At 34.9% G+C, this 22,068-nt stretch overlaps 1 protein-coding gene across 26 annotated transcripts in view; it reads left to right on the top strand.

The window, feature by feature from the left end:
- The window catches only part of LOC129769127 (potassium channel subfamily T member 2), a 569,383-nt gene that overhangs the window by 125,969 nt on the left and 421,346 nt on the right, over positions 1-22,068 (top strand). The gene's annotated exons all lie outside the window — the stretch shown is intronic.

Here is a 22,068-nt window from a genome sequence, read left to right on the forward strand (position 1 = left end):
TTGGAATTATTCATTTCACCTTGGTGCCCGCGGGCGGCCAGAACGCCATTTGCTCGCTGGATGCGGCGCGAGATTCTCGCCGCTTATTTTTAGCCGAGCATCCTTTTCCATTCCGGTAAGAGTCGTTATTTTTCTTCTGTTCTGTTCTGTTGTTTTGTTTGTGAGCTTGTGAGCCGCTCTTTTGCACCGAAACGAAACCAACAATCGACGTGTTCTGAGTGCGTGGGTTAGCCGCAGGTAGAACGGGCCGAGTGACCGACGACTGTGTGTTTGTTTGTACCGTGGCGTATCTTTTCCGGTGGTGGATAAGAATTGTGAGTGATCGACTTGCTGCGGCCGTATGGGGGTTTTGGGGGGTGAGAGCGTCCGTATTGCGGGGTATGTTTAGTCGGGCCGTCGTTTTGCTTATTTCGCAAAATTCGGTTGTCGAAATGCGGGTTCTGGTTGTAATTTGCATTTGTTTTTTTGAGGGTCTGGTTTAAGCAACGAAATGTATTGGGGAGAAAAAAAGTATTTTTTGTCTTACTCGATAGGATTTAAATAAACAATGCAAACACACGCAGATTGTATAATCTCAAGATAATTTAAATTGTTGGAAATTATTTGTCTGCTAATTACAATTTCTTCCTATTAAACTCAAAATTTCAGATCAAGTTTTTGGAGAAAATGTGTAAAGTTATTCAAACAGCCATTCCATGCCAAACCGATAAATGGAAACCACATGAACATGCAGGAAAAAATGAAAGATTTCGAATGCTTATAACTCAAACATTTCTCGATAGATCGGAAAGATGATTCCATCAATTGAGAGGAAATATTTCTACGTATATATCACAATGAATAGAATGTTATTTTTCGTGAGATAAACAATTGAATAACTGGGAAATGTCAAGCGTTATCGGAATGCCCTAAATGCCACGTTTTGATTGGCCCGACTTACGGTTTCCCCAACACAGACTTCAAAATCAATGTGCCTGGGGGAATCCGCTTTGAAAGTCGAAGGTATTTTGGTTCCCACCAGAATGTGTAAAATACAATTATCGTTTGACAATTTTTACGTTCGCATATTTTGGTAATTCTAGACATCACATCAAACGTAAAAGGAGGTCATTAAATTTACTTGTAACGAGGAAGATAATCTATTACAATGCATGAATTGGTCTTACATGGCAACTGTTCAAACTCTTTACTTACAAAGCAAATCTTTTGAATTCAATTTAATTCAAAAATTGTTATTATTATTAGGGTTACAGATTTTAGTTTTGAATGAATATGTTGTGAATTCTGGAATAGTATGAACATGGAAAATGGAGTCAAGATGGAGGAAGCCTAACCGGGATACTCGTGAACTCGCCCGTCAATACAGTGGTAGACATTCGTTTAGCCGCACCCTATTTTTCCTCAATATTTTTAAAAATAACTCAATTCTTTGTACATTTTTGCTCATAAAAGACGATTATTGTTTATTTTGATCGAATTCATTCTAAAAAAAAGTATAAATTCACTTTTTGTTTTCTAAGTAATTCAAATATGTGGAATCAGGGTGAACATTCATTTAGCCGCATTCTAGAATTTCAATAGAAGAAAAATTTTGCGGCATATTTCGAGTCCAATCGGTAGCTAATATTAAGTATGTCCACCTCCATTTCGGATCACTTTGAAAACTCGATTTGGCATCGAGTCAGACAGCTTTTAAAGTGTTGCCATATTAATTATTGCCCAACATTCCTGAATTACTGCCTTGAGACTGGAAATTTTGTCAAATTGTCATCTGTTTGCATAGACCGGGATTGCAATCGACTGAAAGCAGGTCATTCAAGAAGCGGAATGTCCTTCTCGACGAACCATGCCTTCGATTGCTTGGAAACGTGGATCTATGCATAATCCTGCTGAATAAACGATATCCTCGGTAGCGTTATTCTAAATATGGTCAATCAAAACGTCCTCCAGCAATTATTTTTCGGAGTTCATTCGGGTGAAAATGAAACAAATGGGAAGCTTACTGTGATAGGAAACGGCTCCTCACACTGTCAAACTTCCGCCCCCAAAGTTTCGCTTCGATCTCACGACATGCCGTTGACTTAAATTGTACCAATAGCAACTGTAACAGTCCGGACCATCCAAATTGAACTTCCTTCGCCGGAAAATACAACATTTCTCCATTCTAGTTTCCATTCCATGTATTGTCGGGCGAAAATGAGATGGTTCTGCTAAAGGGTGGCGGTCAGTTTCGGCTTCCCTTCAGATTTCTACCACATGATGTTTGGTGACTCATTCAAGATGCGCGCAATATGCATCTTCGTTACTGGAACAACCGATTCTGCCTTGATGTACGAGCAGGACATCGTTTCCTGGTTGCTTCGTGTCTTATTCGACCTTTAAGATGCAAAATAACTTTGATGTTCCCATTTGTTGGTAGTTATATCCCATATTTCTGGCATTATTCAAAGAAATTCCGTACCACTTTCTCAGATAGACCAATTTTTGTTTCGACCGAGCGATTAGAAAATTTTTGTTCACTGAATTATTTTCCGCCCCTCTTCCGTCAATAGAATACCTTTCGCCATTCCTTTAAATTCTACGTAAAACACCAATTTCTTACGTTGCGAATCTAATATTCATCTTGTAAATTGAACATTCCAAAGTGTTTTTTTCAAAAAACACAGATAGAGGCTTGGTGATTATGCGAAAACTCGTTTTTATGCCCTGCGGCTAAACGTATGTCTCGGGAAAAAACGACGTTTGAATGTTTATATCCACCGATGCCACCTTGTGTGTGTGTGATTGTGACGCACGTCCTTTCAATAAAAGTGACTTAAATATACTATCACTACAGCAAATAAGTATCCCGATAAAAATAACATTGCTAGTTGTTTTGTAAGTGTTCCAAGTTTTTTGTTTCAAGTGCGGCTAAACAAATGTCTATCACTGTAGATTATTATAAAAAGACTAGCTGACCCGGCAAACGTTGTTCTGTCATATAACTAATTTCTAATAAACATTTTGGTTGTTATATAAAACAATAACTAATGTATTGTAAGCGTGTTTGTATAGTTTTACGTTTTGTATCCAACATTTTAAGAATACACTGTATACCATTTACATAACTGACATGTTTGATGTAAAGTGTTAACATGTTAAGTAAAAATGTAAAGTGAAAGAAAGTAATATATTTTTGTCTTAAAGTAAAAAGAAAAAAAAAGAAAATCAATATTAATTTCGTTCAATTGCTGTTTCGTTCGTAAAGAATAGACGCTTTCCGTTTTCTGATTGGACGGCCAAATCCACATTTTTTGGGTCCCGTTCCAAAGGTTCCCGAAACCAAAGATACGACAGATAATTTCATTGGAGCAGACATTGGATCTATTCACTGGGACATTAGAATGAGCCTAGAATGTTTTGATCAGCTGAGGCGAATATGGTACTATCCAACGATTTCCTGTTCGTTAATGTTTGTTTTGTGTTCTGAAATCCGTTCGACTCAAACTTGATTGTTATATGCATAGGTGGTTACCTCGTCTTGATGAACAATAAAAGTCAAAGAATTAATCCGTATTTGGGAAGCAATTTACTCTCTATCAGATTAACAGACCCGAAGGCAATTTCAAATCGTTAAATTGAATGAAAAGTATGACTCGATGTTATTAGAATATTTAGAAGATATAGTCCTGAATCTAACTTTTCTATTTTTCTATAGTTTTATTTGCATTTCCGTTAAGGCTTTATCCATAATGTAAAAACATTATCAGACACAATTTTCGTTCAAGATTTTTATTCATTTGCGGAAAATGTGTTACTCTTTTTAATAGAATACATACTCGAAACGGTATAGCTAATTTCTATTTATATTTTTTGTTTTAATGGGTGCTTATTCCACCCGAAAGTCCGTTTCTATTTTTACAGAAATGAAACACGAAGCTCTATGGTGACTTGCGTGGCAATATTAGCACAATATCACAACTCGATTGGACGTGAGTCGAACAGAATACAGAATGTACAGAATGAAAAATAGCGATCCGTCCGGGTAATTCTGGCTTGATCGTATTTCAGAGTATTTGTGAGTAGTTGATCAGTAGACGGATCTGGAATTTACTAGGCAATTGCACTATCGATTTTTATGACAATGCATTGCGTTTTAGACTTGGCGATAGCAAAGGCTGTGTCGGCGTTGCTCATGATAGCGATATACTCTTCCTTACACAGCTTCTGTTGATTGTGAGGTAGGAATCGCAGTCGTTCGCTCTCTACCTTAGCGTACATGTACGCTATGAATTGCTGGCACATCATAGAATGGCATTGTCCTGACCACGTCGAATCATCCTACGATGAACATAAAAATCGAAAAAAACAATGTTGCCAGACCGGGTGGGTTTTTATACCCAAATCGGGCGAAATTTAATTTTGCTGCATGGGCATGCAATACTTAGCATAGTGTATCATCAACACTATGTTTACATTGGTGTGCCAAATTACTCGCATACCGAAATCTCGATACACTTACTCGAATTCGTTGAAGAACATCAAATTTTTGATCCAAATCAACTTTAATACTTAAAATCGGCTCACTATTCGATTTTTAATGATTTTTCAAAAGACGCACATGAAAAATTTTCGAGATTTCAAAAACAACAAAACTTGATTTTTTTTAAAAAACACAAGTATCTTGGGTTTTTGGCATCTAACGTTTGTTACTACATTACTAGAACACTTTTTTTTATTCACCACCAGAGTGCGCTCATTACCGCCGGAGATTCGGGTAGGTACCAAATTACCCACGGGGTACCTAATTTGTACCAGTTCCTTTATGCATACTTGCAAAATAAACACTATAGTGCATATGCATTCTAGGCAAAGTATACATTATCTCTTTTTATTACGAACTATGCGAACTATAGGAGAGTTTAGATTATGCGTAATATTAATGCAATTTAAAAAAAAATCCTAAAATCCTTTGAGTGACCATGAGAAACTAATACCATATTGATGTAAACGAAAGCAAGTCTACTTGGGTTTGCATTCATATCAATTGAAGTCTATGCACAATGCACAATGGTCCAGAAGAAGCACTTAAGTGGAAATTAGCATTTAGAGCTCGACAGTTATTCTCTAGACAAAAACTGTCTTAGACAAAGTTGTAACATATGATAGAGCGCTCGTTTTTATGTTGTCAAAAGTAGGGTGACTAAAATTGTCGATGAAATAAAAAATCTAACTTTCTTATCTTTATGGATAGAAGCAAACATAGTTCGACAATGTTGTAGCTCCAATTATTTGAGATATCTTTGTAGAACAAAGTCTTTCTCTATCTCTTGAAATAACCGATATAGCGCCTTTTTTCTAAGTTACGTTAGGTCACCATGAAAAAAACTGTTTTTTTGCTCTAACTTTAATGTTTCAAATTTTACATGCAAATTGTCTTCGAAAGACTTTTAGACTTGATATTTCTTCCCACAAAACACGCTCTTTTCATTTGTTTGTCATTCTTTCTGGGGCAAACATAAAAAATGTTTGTTGACGGAATTTGAAAGAACAGATTTCACTCTATATAATATGTGATTTTCAAAATTATGTTTTTTTTTGTGTTTGAGTAAATTAAAATTGAAATCATGAGTTTTTGGGTAAAGAACCATCAATAACTTTGAGCAGGATTAAGATATTGACATGTTCTGCATCGCAAAATGTTGGTATTGATAATGTCTGAAAGTCGTACGAAGACCATTTTGATGTAGATTTTTAAATATAAAAGTTAGAGTAAAAAAACAATTTTTTTCATAGTTACCCTAATGAAACTCAGATAGAAGGCGCTTAAAACAACTTTGTGGTAGATATTTATTGTTTAGACAAAAACTGTCTTAAACAAAATTGTTACATATGATAGAGCGCTCATATTTATGTTTTCAAAAATAGGGTGACCAAAATTGTCGATGAAATAAAAAAATCTAACTTTCTTATCTTTATAGATAGAGATAAACATAGTTCGAAAATGTTCTAGCCCCAGTTATTTTAAACAACTTTGTAGAGCAAAGCTTTTTCTATCTTTTAAAACAATCGATTAATTTCTAAGTTGCATTAGGGTGACCATGGGAAAACGTGTTTTTTCTGCTTTAACTTTCATATTTCAAATTGTATCTTAGATAGAGGTAAACATAGTTCGACTATGTTGTAGCTCCAATTATTTGAGATATGTAGAACCGATATAGCGCCTTTTTTCTAAGTTACGTTAGGGTCACTAGGAAAAAAACTGTTTTTTTGCTCTAACTTTTATGTTTCAAATTTTACATGCAAATTGTCTTCGAAAGACTTTTAGTGCTTACTAATACAAACATTTTCCGATGCAGGACTTGTCAATATCTCAACTTTACTCAAAGTTATTGATATTTCTTCCCACAAAACACGCTCTTTTCATTTGTTTGTCATTCTTTCTGGGGCAAACAAAAAAAATGTTTGTTGACGGGATTTGAAAGAACAGATTTCACTCTATATAATATGTGATTTTCAAAACTATTTTATTTTTTGTGTTTGAGTAAATTAAAATTGAAATCATGAGTTTTTGGGTAAAAAACCATTAATAACTCTGAGTAGGATTAAGATATAGACAAGTTCTGCATCGCAAAATGTTTGTCTTAGTAAGTTCTAAAAGTCTTCTAAAAATGGTTTGCATGTAAAAATTGGAATACAAAAGTTAGAGCAAAAAAACGTTTTTTTATGGTGACCCTAACGCAGCTTAGAAAAAAGCGCTATATCGGTTATTTCAAGAAATAGAAAAAAACTTTGTTCTAAAAAGTTTTCTTAAATAACTGGGGCTATAACATAGTAGAACTATGTTTACCTCTATCTATAAAGGTAAGAGAGTTAGAAATTTTATTTCGTCATAAAGGTTGGTCATCATATTTTTGACAACAACAAAATTAGCGCTCTATCATATGCAACAACTTTTTTTTTTTTATAAATTCGTTTATTTTTACAGGCTCAGTTACATAAGTTTAAAGGAGCCGAAATCTTAAATATATTTTTAAAACTATATATATGAACAATTTTCTTGAATCTATGGTTAGTAATGTGGGAAACCGATTACTCGCGGTGGACTCGAGATTAGAAGGGTGACATATTTTTCTCAGGAAAAGGATGGGGTATAAGGAAATTATTACAATGTTGATAATCACACACACTCAATTCTTAAATCTATTCGTATATTTATTGTGAATTTACATTTCATTCTACTGTTTATAGCAAGCGGACCAATTACTCACAAAGGAAGAAATCGAGGGTATAAGGATATAAGGATAATCACACACGAACATCGATAGATTTAAGGAAAACATATATTTGGGACATGTAATCAAAGTCTAACCGAGCCAACACATCTCTCACCGGCACATTGGGCTGCCTTCCGCTAGCCCGAAGGGAGTTCTCTAAATTCGATCTGGCAACAAGATACACCTCACACGACCAAACAACGTGTTCGATGTCGTGGTAACCTCGGCCACAAACGCAGATATTGCTGCCGGCCAGATTGAAACGAAAGAGTAGCGCGTCTAACGAACAGTGATTGGACATGAGTCGGGAGAAGGTGCGAATAAAGTCCCGACTCAAGTCCAGACTTTTGAACCATGGTTTGAGGCTAACCTTAGGGATAATCGAGTGGAGCCACCGGCCCAATTCATCTTCGTTCCATTTGCGTTGCCAGTTAACTATGGTATTTTTGCGGGCTAAAGAATAAAATTCATTGAAGGCGATTTGACGCTGATAAATATCGCCTTCAATTGCACCTACCTTTGCTCATGAGTCAGCCCTCTCATTACCCGGAATTGAGCAATGAGAAGGGACCCACACAAAGGTAATGACATAACAGCGTCTGGATAAAGCACTCAAAATTTCTCGTATTCTCTCAAGGAAGTACGGCGAGTGCTTTTCCGGCCTCACTGAACGGATAGCTTCGACGGAGCTAAGACTATCCGTTACAATGTAATAGTGTTCAACAGGTCGTGAGGCGACGCTGTCCAGCGCCCAATGAATTGCTGCCAATTCAGCAATATACACTGAGCAAGGAAACTGAAGACTATGGGAGGTGCTGAAAATTTTGTTGAACACTCCAAATCCTGTGAACTCGTTTATAGTGGACCCATCAGTAAAGTACATATTATCACAATTGATACCCCCATACTTCGAAGATAGTTGGAGAGATCCTCGATCGTTGATAATCTGAATATTCATGGATATCTTGCTTCATGGACAGATCAAAATGTACAGAGGAATTGATGTAATCAGGAAAACAAACACGGTTGGGAATATACGAAGAAGGATCAACCTGCATGGAGATGAATTTATGATATGGGCTCATGAATCCAGAGTGAGAATTTAGCTCGATCAGCTGCTCAAAATTTCCGATCACCAATGGGTTCATAACCTTACACCGGATGAGGAACCGAAGAGATAATAAATTGAAGCGATCTTTTAGTGGGAGTACGCCTGCCAAAACCTCGAGACTCATGGTATGCGTTGAGGGCATACATCCCAACGCAATACGGAGACAAAAATACTGAATTCGATCGAGTTTAATTAAGTGTGTTTTGGCAGCTGATTGAAAACAGAAACTGCCATACTCCATCACTGAGAGAATAGTTGTTCGATACAACATTATAAGATCTTCTGGATGGGCTCCCCACCATGTGCCGGTAATTGTACGGAGAAAGTTTATTCTTTGTTGGTATTTTTTACTCAGATACCTAATATGGGCCTCCCAAGTACATTTGGAGTCGAACCAAACCCCAAGATACTCACGGTCCAAGCGTATAATATTAAAATCGTGGAAAGAGAGATCATCTCGCGAAGAAAGCCAAGTTTCGGACAGAGCAAAAACATCACAATTGAACTTATGAATTAAAAATTTGAATGTATCCAATTTAGGGATAAGACTACGACAATTCCACTGTAAAACAGTGATATCTCCGACCTCTCTATTTGAATTAGACATCAAGAGAGATAATCATTGCAAGGAGGGGCCATGTTTGCATCAATTGTTGCAAAATTGTCTTTAATACTGGAAGCATTGATATGACAATGGTTCTGATGGAGTCGGAAACATTAAAGCATGTGAAGATTTGAGCCACAAGGTCAGTCAACTTTATAAATCCCGATTGGGAAGTTGAACTTGACGGTAAAATAGGGACAGTTGGGGTTTTTGATGTTCCTTCGAGTGCTGGGTCGTTCGAAGGTGAATTATTCCCACGGAAGCCAAGAGGAACGTGATTTTGCTTGTCCGCTGCACTCGATTTTTAGGCATGCTAACAAAGGGTATGACCGGAGGCTTGTCCTTGAACTTTGGGAGTGGTCACATTTTTGCGCCGGGGATTCCCTTGGAAGATGTACGGTGTGCCCTCGTTAGCTGTATCTGCTTCCATTTCGTCAACTGGCAGCGAAGCGAAGACATTGTTTGCGGTTAAAGGTTGTTGCTGTTGGGCCAATGGAGAAGCGCCCTTTAAAATTTCCGCAAAAGTGCGCTTCGAGCGTTCCTTTAAAGAGCGCTTCTGCGTCTCCCAGCGACTCTTGTAAGTTTCACAAGCCGAGAGCACGTGCGGAGTTCCTCCGCAATATGGGCACTTTTGCTCAATCGCACTGCAGGATTTGTCCACATGTTGCTCTCCACAAGTGGCACAGCGCTCCTTGTTGGCGCAGTAAGCTGTTGTGTGACCAACTGACTTGCATTTCAGGCAAGTCATGGGCTTTGGCACGAAGAGTCGCAGCGGTAGCCTCAATTTGTCCACCATAACGTAGTCAGGGAGGGCGGGGCCAGCAAAAGTGACTCTAAACGAGTCGGACGGCGTAAATTTCGATTCTTTCCCTTCCTGGGAGACTTTGCCGAGTTGTCGGCATTCTAAGATTTTAACCTTAATCAAAGGCAGCTTTTTAAATCTGCCATCTCCTTCCATAATTGATTTGCACGTCAGACCCGTTTCGGTTATCACCCCCGAGATTTCTACGTCATGGGAAGGCACGTAGACACGATATTCCAGGGTAAACCTCTGGTCGACGACAATACCGTTTGCGTCTTTCCGATCAGCCACGACAACACGCAGTTTGGTCGGTCTAACCTTCGAAATTTCTGTCACGGAGGAGTATCTTGCCAGATCTTTCATGATCTGAATAACATTAAGTGCTTTTCCGTTTGGCTTAGGCCATGCAACAACTTTGTCGAAGACAGTTTTTATCTAATGAGTAACTGTCGAGCTCTAGATGCTAATTTCCACTTTAATGCACCTCCTGTACCATTGTGCAATGGAGCACATTGACTCTAAGGTCTTCTGAACTTTAGAATGATTTGGAGGCACTATAATTTTTTTCTGGATTTTGTTCTATGAACATTGCACCAATCGTGGTTGAAATGTTAGATCGATTAGTCTGAACTTCGGAATGTTTTGGAGGACCTACGACATCTGATATTTAGATTGATTCAAAGACATTATTGCTGCTTGGATAGGCTGCCCAAAAAGATAATCAATTTATACCAATTATTTGATAAAATATTTATTGTAACAAATACAGACTTTACATGTTTTCCTTGTTTTTTTCTTGTTTTACTTTGTTCTTCCTTATACTTCTTTTAACCTGTTCGTACATAGTGTAGTATTATTTTGACTTTATATTCTCGTTTATTTTTCATTTTTCGTAGTCCGTATACCTTTTATCATAATGTTTCCCAAACTGTTTCTTTCTTCGTTTTGTTGATGTTATATCCAGAAAATAAATCTTCTCACAAGATGCTGAGGGAGGGATACTACTTATACATTGTGTTTTTTTTCATAATGAAATTGGTGAAACTGAAGCACACACATAAAAATAATTGCACAATGCTGTATAATATAAGAAAACTGGAAGATTTTAGGATTTAATTGTTTGAATGAATCGAGAAAAAAACTGCATGAATCGAGTTTGAACTGATCGCTGACGACTCCTCCTGCTAGCATATATTTAGTCTTAGACGCATTGATTCCGAGCCCAATCAGCTCTGCTTCATGTAACACTTCAATGTTACAAATGTCCATCAAATTTTCGTATTGATTCAAATTTCATTAATATTCATGGATTTCAGTCCAAGTGTTGATCTCGGAAGATATAAATATGACTTCCATTACCAGATTATAATTATTCGCCATTATTTTTTCTCACCCAGATTACCACTTTATCTGTATCGAACGTTACTCGAAATTCAATTCTTCCAACAGCACCATTAGCATTCTTCCGTTCAAAAGAAAGCGCCCCACATATTTGTCTGAGATACAGCGAAACGGAATGGGAACTCGTTCACTTGCCGGAGATATAAAATTATTTGCTTTCAAAACATATCTATTTTCATTCTCAACTGCCATATCGTAAACTCCGACTAGCTGTTATGTCTGATTCATTTAGTTCGGATCACCCCCGCTCAGCTTAATTACGCCAAGTAGAAACGAAATCAGCAGCAATTAAAACAAACATCCATTTGTAGTTTCGCTCGCTTCTGTCGATTCTGGAAGCGATCAATTCGGTCCGGAATGGGATCGTTAGAATTGCTTAAATGCGTTATTACGAGTATAAGTAGGTGTAATAGGGTTCGCACTCTTAAACAGTCAATTGCGGTCGGGTTTGGATCATGTGTGCTACCATTTGAAATATTTGGCTGCAATCAGCCAATGGCGTCTGGATGCAGCGAATGAGTAAGGGGCAAAATTTCGGAAATATTAAAAACCCTTCATAAGTCACCAAACGATATAACTTTCAGCCAAGGGGGCGAACGGTTTGCAGTGCAAAGCGCTGCTGACCACAATATCCCTTACTGGCCACAACATCACACGCGTCCACACAAACCCCACTAACGGGGTAGCAGGTTTTGTGCCAGTAAAGCGATAAGATGTTGACCGGGAACCACTAACCAAAGTGGGTGGCTTCGCGGGGAGCGTTTTATTTATTAATGCCTGTCCCGGACACGTATTCTGGATGACACACACACCCATACACACACATGACACATGGTTAGATTGGGGAGGTAAAATGGGAACGAAACCGGGTTGCCTATCTATGGGAATAAAACGAGGAGTACTGTCCGCCTACCGGATGTGACACACTCTGATTACTGGTGCTACCGTTGTGAAATATGTCATCTGCTGGAGATTGGATTAGAAAATTACGACGCACCAGCTGGATGATGAGTGGTTCTTGTCGCATGCTTTTTTCATCTCTCTCTATCTTCAGTTCGGAGGTCATAACATTATGTAAATGTTCCTCTCTAGTTCTCTATTCGATTGCAAAAATGATCCACGATTCCAGCTTTGGCTTCTGACGCCTGAACCGAAACCGAGAACCCTTCCGGACCGGTTGTTATGAATATGTGATGGGTCCTCGTTTCCCCCGGCTAAGTGAAGCCATGTGTCAAGTTTTTTCCCCGTGTTGTTAAAGCGGTCACCTTGATTTCTAAAAATGATACACAACACCGCTTGGTCATTACAGGGGATCCTATCGATTTGCTGCCAGTTTCCGACGATGACTTTATCGGTACCCTCCCATCGGAGTGTGTCGTATTTCTTCGCCACGCCGAGAAATAGACTTCAAAAAAGCCATCGCCAAAGGCTCTTTATAATAAAAACCAACCACCCATCGTATCCTTCCTTTCGCCACAATTCCTTAAGGCGATGATTATATCTTTTGGATGGGTGCTTGCCATGTTTTTATCTGTCGGCGGTCGGTGTGAATGGGTTGGGAAGGGAAGTGAGTTGTTCCTTTTGAGTGACATCCCGGGAAGCAACCAACCGTGTGGCATGATATGAGCAGAAAGTGGGGCGAAGTGGAAACCCATGCAAATAAATTGTCGCCTCGCGAGAATGAATGATTGAAAGCTCTGACGACGGGACTCTGACAGGCGGGAGGAAAATCGTCGACGTCGACGCGGTTTTTTTTTTCTCCTGCTAGTTGTTGGTCGGAGCCAGATGAACAGATGCAGAAGACAGCTTGAATTGATTCAACGATCGGTTCTGTCGCGCCGCTGGAACGCTGCCAGCCCCCCACTTTGGGTCAAACCTATCCTGTTGTGTTTGGCTTTCGTGTGTACGGGTCCAGTTCACAACGGGAGTGTTCTTATTCTTCTGTTCTATTAAATTCTGGATGCGTTGACGAGGGACCGAACGGTGGGAACTGGAGTGAAATCAATCGAATTCCGACCTCAAAACTAATTAGTGAATTAATCGGAAAAATAATCAAATCAATGTGACATAAGTTGGGTTCCAGTAGACCGGAATAATGCTTCTGGGTATACATGGAATTCGCCAGAATTCTGTATCGGTTCAGTTGATCCTCCAGGGTGCTGCCGTTCCACGCATAGATTTATCCTCCGAAGATATTTTATATTCTCTCTATAATCAATAGGAATGACGCAAGCATAGCAAATTTCTTTGCTGTGGTTTTTAACACGAGTTGAATCCTTCGGGTTATTTTTTTTTATCGGAAATGCAACCCGAAACGTCTAATTTCCAGTGATAAATAATTAATGTTAACGATGTGAATACGAGTCAAGCGTTCATTTCTTGAAGGTTGAATGTAGTGCGAAATAAATTGTGTGATTTAGTATTTGAGTTTATAATCTGATATTCAGAATTTACAAGTTGAGGAAGTCAAGCATACAGAATTTCTGGTTTAGGACATATGTTTATGAATTTATCATTTAGAGTTCAGGGTTTGTGGTTTTGATTAAGAATTTAGGATTGAAGAGTACGATTCAGAACATAATATTGATAACATGTAAAAACGGAGTATTCAATATTACAGAAATTTAGGATCTTTCTGAATTTCTGAATTCGGAATTTTCGTACCGTAATTTTCGCTTGAAATTTTCTTTAAAAAGATCACACATATCAAAAAACACATACAAACACATTGAAATATAAATTAGACTAATACTCGGACTCAAAAATAAAAAAAAAATATTTTTTTTACCGTTGCGCGGTAAAAACCTTCAAAATTCTAAAAAAAAATTACATACACTCACACATTTAGATACGAATTGGAGCAGTACTGAATCTTGAAATCCCAAAAAAATAGTTAAAAAATTGAAGATTTTTGTTATACCAAATTTTTTTTTGAAAACTTTTTCTTGACAAAATTTCTGATGTAAGATGCATTTCCAGTATTTTTTTTCCAATTTTTATCCTGAAACTAATGAGAATGGTGTGCAAAAAATTAAAAGTACGTTTTTCACCATATATCCTATAGTGAACTACAAAGGAGTTGAAAAAATATCAAAAATTTCTTATTTAGCTTCCTATACAATATTTTCCATTAGATTTGATTTGGGGCACTATTCGCTACTTTACCCAGCCAGTGTGTGTTTTTCAATGTCGTGTGTTTTTCAATGTTATCCGAATTTTCTGAACATTTCTAAAGACTTCTGTTTTTTTTATATTTTGAATTAATTTGATCATTGAAAAAATAAATCCTTTTTATTTTTCCTGAATTTCTGTGAATTTTTCTGAAAATTTCAGAAAGAAATAAAGCTTTCTGAAAAAAATCTTTTGGTTTATTTTTATGAAATTTTCAGAAAAAAAACATTCTCAAAAACTCTAATTCAGCTTATGAAAAAAAAGGTTTTTCTGAATTTATTTCAATTTTCTAAATTTGAATTAGCATTTTAGAAAATGTATTTATTTAATTTTTTTTCTAAATTTTACTGAATTCATTTGATTTTTGCTGAAATCTTTTTAAATTTCTTGATTTTGTTTTGATTCATTTTTATTTTTTCAGATTTTATCTCAATGAATTTAAATTTTCAAAAATGATTTTTGAAGGTTCCTATTTGAATTTCTGTGATTTTTAAAAATTTTGTAAAAATAGAAAACTCAATTTTTACAAAATTTTAGAAAAAAATCTTTTTTGGTTCTTTTTCTGAAATTTTCATTCTAAGTTTTGAGAGATTTCTGATTTTTGCAGAATTTTCTGAAAAACCATTCTCAATAACTCTAATTCAGTTTATTTTTTTTAAATTTATTCGAGGTTTCTAAATTTGAATTAGCGTTTTAGAAAATGTATTTATTTTTGATTTTATTCTGAATTTTACCGAATTTATAAGATTTTTTCTGATTTTTTTTCATTAACTTTGATTTTTTTCAGATATTTTCTGAATCTTTGTAAGTTTATTTATTTTTTTAATGAATTTTCATTTTCAAAAATGATTTTCGGGGGTTCCTAGATTATTTCCTTTTTTCTTTTTTTTTAATTTTCATTCTAATTTTTGAGAGTTATAGTTTTTTAATGTTTTTTCAAGATTTACTCCATTAGATTTCTGATTTTTTCTGAATTCTAAAAAAAAATTGAAAATCATTCTCAAAAACCCTAATTCAGAGTATGAAAATGATTTTTTTTGAATTTTTATTAATTTATCTGAATTTACTAAAGTTGAATCAACATTTTAGCATATATTTCTGGTTTTTTCTAAATTTTATTAAATTTATCTGAGTTTTGCCGAAATTCTTCGAAATTTTCTGATTTTATTTTGATTTTTTGTTATTTTTCAGATTTTGTACTGAATTTTTGTAAATTTATCTCATTTTTCTTGAAGAATTTCAAATTTTAAAAATAATTTTTCAAAATTTCGAGTTTCTTTCTATTTTTTTTCTGAATTTCAGTTTTTTTCTGATTCTTATGGATGAATTTGAATTTTTGAAATTGATATTTTATTTACTTTTTCTGAATTTTTATGAATTCATCTGAATTTTTCTGAATATATTTGAGCATATGAAAAAGTATTTATTTTTATTTTTTATGAATTTTACATGAATCTATTTGATTTTTGCAGTAATTTATTAAATTTTCCTGAATTTGTCCAAGTTTACATAATTTTTCTAAGTGGAATTGAATGTTTGAAAATGAATTTTGTAGATTTCTAATATTTGAATGAATTTGAAAAGGATTATTTGATTTCTTTCAATTTAGTTTTAAATTTTTGGAATTTTCTGAAAGAATTTCCGATTTCATCTGAAATTTTTCTTTCTTATTTTTTTGAACTCATGAATTTTATATCAAAAAACTGATTACATTTGAATTTTTGAAATTTTAATGATTGAAAATGGATTTTTTTTCCTAATTTTTTTTTAAGTTAGCAGTATTTTTTGGATATTTGAAAATGACTTTCCTCTGACTTCTTTCTAAATTTTACTTTTTTTGAATTTTGAAAATTAATTTTGAAGCTTCATAATTTTTGAATGAATTTGAAAATAATTTTTGGATTTTTTTCAAAATGTAGCTTTATTTTATTGAATTTTTTGAATGAATTGCCGATTTTATCTGAAAATTCTTTCTGAAGATTTTTGATTTTCCTGAATACATTCTATTTGTTCTAAATTTTCCGAATTTATTTGAATTATTGGATTTTTTTTTAAATTTTTTTAAATTTATTATGAAGGTAATTTTCTGAGTAAATTTGGATATTTCAGAATGACTTTCCTCTGATTTGTTCTGATTTTTTTTTCTTATTCGTCTTTGAAAGGTTTTCTTTTCTTTTTCTTATTTTTTTAAATTTTCTGTTTTTTTTATTTTTTTCTGGAATCATCGGAATTTTTCTGATTATTTTGAATTTGGAAATGCATTCAATTTGAATAGAATTATGAAAGTTTAAAAACAATCAGAATGCTCAGATATTCCACAAAAAATAGTGAAACTGAAAAAAATAGATTTTTTTTCTTAACCCTTTAACCTGTTTTTATAATGGTGGAAATTTCCATCATAACATTGAATGTCCAAAACTAATAAAAAAGAACACGTTCACTTTAAGTTGATCGAGTCTGGACCTTGATTTATTGTACAAATAAAGAAAAATCATGCAAAGAAGGGTTAAATAGAAACGTTCAGGAAAAAAATCGATATATTCAAGAAGACTCGAAAAATTCAGAGATTTATATCACTTGAAAAACTCAGAATTCTCCTGAAACTTATAAAAAGAAAACAAAATTAAGACGAATTCAGAAAACATCGGAAAATTCAGAAAAATGAAACATATTTGTGATGTGCAGAAAAATTTTGAAAAAAAAATAGATGAAAGAGAATCAAAATATTTAGAAAAAAATAGTAAAATTTAAAACAACTCGGAAAAAAATTAGAAAGTTTAGAAAGAAAAACAAAACGGAAAAAATTAACAAATTCAGAAAAACATGAAAAAAAAGTCTCAGAACTCAGAAAATTCAGAAAATTTGAAAATACAATAAATTTAAAAAAGTCAATTAGAAAAAAGTCAGTTAATTCGAAATTTTCGGATTTTTTTAAGTATAAATTTTGAAAATTCAGAAAATTTAAAAAAATTATGAAATTTATTAGAATTGGAACATCCAGATAATTTAGAATCCGGCCAATTTTTAAAATTCAAAAATATAAATGATTTAAAAAAATTTTGAGAATTATAAATAGATTTGAAAATTCAAAAAAAAAGAAGATACAAAAAATGAAAATAAAGTAAATTCAGAACGTTCAAACGAATTTAAAAAAAATTTAATCAGCAAAACGAAAAAATGTACAAGCATCAGAAAATATCGAACAAAATCGGAATACAGGGAAACTTCGATATAACGTACCCTCGATATAACGTCACTCGATATAACGTACACATTTCCGAAGTGTAAAGGAAATTTATTTTCAATATTTTTTTTTCTGATAGAACAATGAATAACCTGTATTGTGATGCTAAAACAAGCTTTGTACCTTCGATCAATCCCGAGATACAGCTGGTTTTGTGATTCCGGATTCTAAATGAATCAAGCTTTTATCAACAGTACGAAGGGAAACATCATGAGAAAGGCTGGCTTCGTCTTCTGATTGAAGTTATTCATTAACTTTACTAAAACAGCAACACAATAATGTATTATAGACTACGTTTGTGAGTACTTTATTATGCTTCGATATAACGTACAATTCGATACAACGTATCGATAGAATTTAGAAATACTGGAAAATTTAAGAGAAATTCCGGAAATTTCGGAAAGTTCGAAACAATTAAGAAAAAATCAGGAGTTCAGAAAATAATTCTGAATATGTAGAAGTACACTGATAATGGCATTTTTATTTTGTGTGATTGTTAGCTCTAGGTTTTGATGAAATAAATATCTTCGCAAAGATAACATTGATTCTAGCAACCAACAGGCTTCGGTAACATCCCCCAAAATCACTGCTTCTGCTTCTGCAAACATCCAGACCAGATTGAAAAACGTGTTCCTAACGCTTCAGCAAATATAAACCCATACACACCTATCGGGGAAGGGTTACGTGAGCACTTGCCGGAGCCATAGTCGCGCTTCATTGCCGGCTTTTCCATGGCGAAAAACGTGAACTGCCTCCGGCCAGCAGTTCAGATGTTCGGGAAATTCTACCACCATACCGAGATCGAAGTGCTGTCATGTAAATGGGCGGTTGTAAGATGGGTTTGCAGGGGTGATGGAAGGGGTGTTAAATAAACAAATAATGTACACCGTGTGTTAGTTTTGTGATGGTCTGTGTGGAGCATTCCGTAGGCTACATTCCACTGCATCCACCCCAACAATGTTAGCAATAATCTCAACAATAACATATCTTCAATAATTACGCTGATTTCGTGCGTTATTGCGAATCGTGGCAAACAAATACACAGTTCCGTGTCCGCCCCCCGCAAGGTGGTGCAGGAAATCAAGCAAGACTCATAACCATTCCGAACGTAACATTCCGTGAAACGTGTTGTGCCGGTATCGGGGTTCATTGTCGCAGCAATAATTGACGACAGCATCGCTTTGGCGGACCGAAAATGTAACCATAAAGCGACAAACGGCGACGAGTTTTCCAAAATCCCAATGCGAAACAACGTTGCAAAGTAAGAGCGAACCATGACATGAGAATAAGACCCGTTTGGGGACTGCCGTGTTGTTTCCGTTTGCGACTTGTTTCCGGGAAGCGCATTTCGCAAGCGTTGCAATTTGATTCCCGAGATGAATGGCGTCATCGATTTTCCGCTTCACGAATGGTTTGTTTCAAGAGCGCGACATAAAGCTATTTTTCCCAGCTTTATGTCGAAACAATAGTCACTATGGTCGCAATTTCGGGCTCTGTTTTCAGCCACTTGGGGTTTTGCCATCCATTGCTTTCCATTGCTGCAAAGTTGTTAATTAATAAAAATGTTCCGCTCGAATGATGATAGTTACACTGTGGGATATGGTTATTCCAATTTTTTGCTGGAGTTCAGGTTGTTTTTTTTCTCTAAAAACATTTTCATCTTTTCCAGGGGATATATATAACCTGAACACCCTTAATTTTGAAGGTGTGTGCGTATGTCCTATATTTTGATTTTGACATTTGCTTTCCAGTTCTGAAATTGACGTTCAAACAAGAGGAGCGACGAAATTCGTTCGCCTCGTTACGAACGACCAAATGTACGTAAAAAAAGACTTCAAGCTGCTTCCGCGCCAGGAATTTCACATGGCGACGGGAAGGCAAAAGGAGGCATACATCTTCCCGGTCATGAAACTATCCAAGCTCTCAAAATACCTGAATATTTTTTTTTATAACATATACGTCAAAGAATGCCTAGAAAATCGTTTGCTTCTTTCCTTCAACAAACACGACAAACTGGTTGCTTGCTTGCTTGCTAATAAATATATTGTTTCATATTGTTATATATTGTAATTAGAGTGAATCATTCAAATGGTAATATGACTTGTGCGTGAAGTCATCTACCCGGAAACTGAATTAGTCAGTCAGTCAGGCAACAAAAAATCCGATCCAAATCAGTCTTGTGGTGGCCGAAGACGATAGTAACCGCAGTGCAACAAATTTTCACCTTTAGTTTCCAACCGAACAATTCAGCTCTCAACGCAGAAAATTCAATTTATTTTTGAAAAATCATAACTCATAAACGAAAAAGAACGCATCTTTGATTTGTGGATATGTTATGTACAAAATCCCCAGCTTTCAAGAAAAAATATAAAAAAAACATAGCGTCCTAGGTCGCGAAACCATGTAAACCATTTTTCCCAAGTGTAATATAGATTGCCTCTATTTTCTTCTTCTGTAGCGTTCCATTTCGTCTTCGTTTTTTTTAGTTTACTTATTTTCCATAATAACATTTCATGGAAGCTTAAACTATCAGAAGAATGCGACCAAATATTTAGTTTCAATGTAATGAAAATACTAACGTTCATTCGTTTTTCCGAATTCGTTTTTCTTCTTACTTTTGCTGTCATTCGTCTGCGTTCTCATCTTCTGTTCCTTTGATCTAAAAAGAATTCACTTCCATTTTCATTCATTTTATTAAATTCTCTTCTACAATTACAGTTCTTAATCATCATCTTCATTTTGATTTACCTCATTTATTTTTTTCATCAGTTTTATTAATCAATTCCTTTTTTTCATTCTATTTTCTTCTTCTTCTTCAATGGCACTAACGTTCCTAGAGGAACTTCACCGTCTCAACGTAGTATTACTTACGTCATTTTTATTAGTACTTAGTTAAGATTTCTATGCCAAATAACACGCCTTGAATGCATTCTGAGTGGCAAGCTCTAGAATACGCGTGATCACAGTGCAAGTCGGAGGAAATTTTTTGACGAAAAATTCCCCCGACCAGAACGGGAATCGAACCCGAACACCCGGCATGTTAGTTATGACGCTAACCACTCGGCCACGGGTGCACTATTCTATTTTTAATAAGATGTTTCAATATTTTTCATTGTTTTTCAGATTTTTGTTTCATTTGCTTTCTTTTACTACTTATTCTATTTTTCTTTCTTTTCCAAAATATATATAAAGTTTATAAGGAACCTTTAGCGTTAGCCCGTTAGCCTGAAATTTCATGATTTCATGACAGTTCAAAACTCACAAACTAAGGTGGTACTTGTACTCAAACAAAACACAAATATAAGCTATAAGCTTGAAACAACCGATTACTCGCGGTTTATTCCAGATCAGTATTACATATTTTCTTATCCACTAAGTTTTCAATTGATAATGTAAAACCAACAAAAATCAACTGAGATGAGATGTATCCTTTATTTTTCTTTATTTCCATTTTTTTTTGTTCAAATTCTCTTCTTCCAATAGCATTCATTTTCTCCCTTTTCTTCCAATTGCTAGTTTTTCTTCTTACTTTCTTTACACCCATTTGGTAGCATTTATTTTTCTCGTTATTCATTATCCTTATTTCGTTTAAGCTTATTTCCACTATCTTCAGCATTTATTTCTATCCTTTTCTTTGTATTCTCCAATGATAGATTGATCCTAATTCACTTTGAAAACTCCTCAATTTTGTTTTATTGTTTGATTATTTTCGTCTAAATTGGTTAATTGAATTGCATAGAATGTGCATAGAAAGTGCTTGCCTTTATTTGATTTTTCAAATGCTATCTTTTTTCTCACGCTTGTTATCATTTGCTCACACTCTCTCCTTTATTTCAAACAACTCTCTTCGCCGAAAAAGGCGACATGTGCATCAATAAATAAGGGATACTCTCACGCCTAAATGACTACTGTGTGATAGGTAGAACAATTTCTATCGATAGATAGGAATACTCTTACGCCTAAAAATGACTACATTGTAATATACAACAAACATTATCCTAAGATAAAAAAGATGTACAGATGAATGAATTCGGCCTAAAAAAATAAACAGATAGAATAAAAAAATACCCCTTTCATTTCTTTTTGTATTTGCTGATATTTTCTTCTTTCTTTGTTTTTCTTTACATTTTGTTTTTATTTACGTGATATCATATTCCAGGTTTGCTTTCATTCTGTACCATTCGCTTTTAATTCATCTTTCCATTGAATGAGGCGTTCTTTGCTTTCTTTTTTCTTCTGCGTTTTTATTTTATTTTCATGAATTTTTTTCTATAATATATTGAACTTTGATTTTTCTTTATTTTTGTCAATTCTCTTTAACGGATTTTTTTTTCTTGCGTCAACTACCATTCATCATTTTCTTTTATAATATATTTAACTTAGATTTTCCTATATTTTTGTCAATTCAATTTTACCTTATGTTTTCTGCAATTTGCTAGCATTTTTTACATTCATTTGCTCCCATTTTCATCTTCTGTA

Source organism: Toxorhynchites rutilus, chromosome 2, assembly GCF_029784135.1.
Source record: "Toxorhynchites rutilus septentrionalis strain SRP chromosome 2, ASM2978413v1, whole genome shotgun sequence".
In the NCBI taxonomy this organism is placed as follows: domain Eukaryota; kingdom Metazoa; phylum Arthropoda; class Insecta; order Diptera; family Culicidae; genus Toxorhynchites; species Toxorhynchites rutilus.